The 3,474-nt window shown below is 45.5% G+C and overlaps 1 long non-coding RNA gene across 1 annotated transcript; it reads right to left on the reverse strand.

The window, feature by feature from the left end:
* Positions 1 to 330: 330 nt before the first annotated feature.
* LOC308644497 lies at positions 331 to 2,952 on the reverse strand. The gene is made up of 3 exons (XR_014021020.1): positions 2,846 to 2,952; positions 1,183 to 1,229; positions 331 to 427 (listed from the first exon to the last, which is right to left on the reverse strand). It is a non-coding gene; the product is annotated as an uncharacterized lncRNA (long non-coding RNA).
* Positions 2,953 to 3,474: the final 522 nt, after the last annotated feature.

Raw genomic sequence — 3,474 nt, forward strand, 5'->3', positions numbered from 1 at the left:
CTGGCAGACTGGTTCTAGAGTCTATGTGTCAACCAGTATGCTCTGGTTTCCTATAAGATAGACAGAACTTGAAGAGGACTCAGCTGGTGAGCATCACATATGTAAAGGGGAAGAAATGAGAGCAGGACACCTATCAGAAGCATCACACAGTCTTCTAGGCATAAGGTCTTGAGGAACTGGAGTGAGACGTAGACACCAGTTGTGAAAAGGGGGAAAGAAGAGATGGTCAGCACTTTTGCCTCATAGGATTACTTCTTCATTTGGACAGGAAAGAGACATCAGAAAATGTTGGCTCTTTCAGCATTCAGATTGGTTTAAAAGAACACATTTTCATCCAGTATACCAATTCATTTGGATACATCACCTGTTTGATTGCTTCTGCACCTTGCTCTTTCACCCTCTCAACCTTAAAGAGGGAACTGAGGGTCTGAAAAAGAGACAATAAGAAGCAATCAACACCTAGGGTAGAAACAATAACAACAAATGCCCCTCCCCACACCTTGATTCTGGCTCTCAGGCTTCTTGGAAACAGCCTGTCAGCACAATGGAACAGATCTTCCAGAAGCACAGGAAACCTATGTGAAGAGCTGTAGGCAGGCAAGGCTGGGCTTGGGGCTAAGTGGTCCAATGCTGACCAGGCATGTATGAGGCCCTGGTTTCCACACTGTGCACACTGTATCAATAATTACATTCTATAACTAAGGAATTCCAAAGAAAAACTGTAGGATAGGGAACACTAAGACCTCAGGCCACACAGCCTTTCACAGTCCTACTCCTGGGCAGTACCTATGAGGTCTCCATGTTCAGGCTTCACCAGCACCAATGAGTCCTGCAGCACTTTGCAACCGTTGATAGACTAAGGGGGTTGTCATTTTTAATGCAACTGTACTTTGACTAGAGATGCTTCCTCATCTGCACATGAAGTGACAGAGACTGGCTAGGGAATGTAGCGGTGTTACTAAGTTTCCTTCCAATATGCTCCAGCACCCCCGGAACACATACTGAAACCAGGTGTCATGGCAAGGCCACAGAAAGCCATGGAAATATATCTCAGGTCTCTTTGAAAAACCATCTTGCACAAAATCAGTGAATCCTGGCCAATATTTTCAAATTTTCAGCCCCTTGTTGGAAATGTCTCCTTGAGCTTTAAACTCGGATCTCCGCGTTTCCTTAGAAACCTACCTGTTCTGGAGTGGGTCCTCTACATGCAGGCTGTTCCCCCAAGGCACCTGTGTGAAATACATGATAGGACACAATATTAATCTATGTTTTCTATTTTTTTTAAGAGAGAGAGAGAGAAGAGAGAAATTTTTAATATTTATTTCTCAGTTTTTGGTGGACACAATATCTTTATTTTATTTTATTTTTTATGTGATTCTGAGGATCAAACCCAGCGCCCTGCACATGCCAGGTGAGAATGTTAACACTTGAGCCACATCCCCAGCACTAAATCTATGTTTTCTTCATAGGGAAAAGAAAACTAATCTAGTTGAGGTGCACAAACTCCAATGATTTTGCACCTAAGAACTCACTCTCCTTTCCACTCTCTCTAACACTTCTACACCTCCTGCTGAGAATGATGGATTCAGAAAGAGCTAGTCCCTGACCAAAATTCTGAGGTGCATAGATGAGAGAGGATTTGTCAGTAACCACTCTCTGCTAGTACTGAGGGTCCATTCTAGAGTTGTCACTGTGAATTGCAGGGATGCCTTGGCAGAATGAGCTCTCTTGGGTCTCCTGTGCTTGGCCATTTCACCTCTTTCCCTTGGAGCTACAGAGGGGGTAAGAAATAGAAAGATACCTTGGGAAGAATGATTCCCATTTCGGACAGCATTTCAAAGGGCAGGTGGCCAGAGGGGACTAGAGTCTACTAAGGGGTTGGGCTGGCCGCTCCAAACCCTGCCTTTGGGCTCTCTCTGCTATACAGGTGCCATGGCCCCCCTAATCCAGAGAGCCTGCCCTGATTCATGTCTTCCCTCCTCACGACCAGCCCTCTTTTGGTTCCAATCCTGCTCTGGGGAGCTGACTGAACCCAAGTGTGCTCAGGAGCTAGCTCCTCGGAAAACGTTCTTGGCACTCATGTCACTCATTCCTCTAGCATCAAAGGTTGTTTCCCCAGACATCCTCACAGGAGCTGCTTCTCTCTACTGAAGTTTCTAGGTGACCTCCATTTTGTCAGAATCAGTCAGGCATTATCCTCCTTTTCCAGATGAGGAAGCTGAGGCTGAGGGCCTGATATTAAGTGATTTCTCCCAGTTATACCCCAGAGCTGACCTTTAGAAAATGCTCCCAAACTTCAGTTACCCTGTACTACCTAAAGCCAAATTGCAGCTCCAACCACTTCCTGGAGTCACCCAGAATTGGGCCCAATGACTTCTTCTATAGGCTTCTTTGGATACCTGCAATGCATGTTGCCTCTCTCAACCCCAATGCAACTATCCTTTTCACCTCTGGGACCAACTGTGAGTTCCTGAGGTCAGGGCCAATGACGTGCACATGTGTCTGGCTTGCTCCCCACATGAGCACATCCTCTGTCAAGGCACTCGCTGATGTGCATTGTGTGCCAATCTGGCTAAGGAAACCCTTCCTGAGGCAGGTACAGATCCTACAACTCTGCTCTCTCACACCTGTACTTAGAAAGATCAGATCAGCCCTGCTCTGTGATGTTTGGAACATAGTAAAGGGTTAAAAAGTTTAGGTGGGCTGGCCTGTAACTGGCTCAGGATCATTGTAGTTCATCTCACTGCATCCAGCTGCACAGGCTGCCTGATCATCTCCTAGGGCTTCATTCCCATGTCCACTCCTCAAGGGAACCTTCATAAATGAACTCTCTGTTTTTGCATACCTTAATTGTCTCTTTGACTTCAACTCTTTTATTCCCTTTGTGGAAATTTCACTCTCTGAATTGCTTCTATCCTTCTTTTCTTTGATTCCACTGGTTTCCATTCCACTGGATACAGACAAAAAATAAATACATGTTGTGTGATGAGAACACTATGTTGATGAACAAAGCAGACAAAGAAATATGGAAATAAAGAGACACTCAAGCAGAGAACTAAAAATTGAGCAAAGAGTCTCTATGAAAAAGGGAAAGAAAAGCTTTCCAGGAAGTGGGAAGAGTTACTTGGAGTGGCTGGCGAGAATGCTCAGGCATTTGGAGGCCTTGGTTCAGGATTATGGTTTTCCATCAGAGGGCAATGAGAAGTCACTGCGTGTGGGAGCAGACTGGCATGATCTGTGCTGTCAAGGCTCATTCTGGCTACTTAAGAAAATGGGAGGAACTAAATGGTAACAAGGAGCCAAGCCAGGACCAGGGGTACAAGCTTCTTGGGGTCTGCCCTCAGCTTCATGAACAAATATCTCTCTAACTGAGCTGGTCAAAAGTGAATCCAGCTGCCTCATGAGAACTGATGCAAGTCCCTGAGTGACAGTATACTTCGAAGTATGGTTGGTGAGTAGGGATGTCCTAACCTC

Source organism: Spermophilus citellus (assembly GCF_964194105.1).
Source record: "Spermophilus citellus genome assembly, chromosome: 3".
NCBI classification, from domain to species: Eukaryota; Metazoa; Chordata; class Mammalia; order Rodentia; family Sciuridae; genus Spermophilus; species Spermophilus citellus.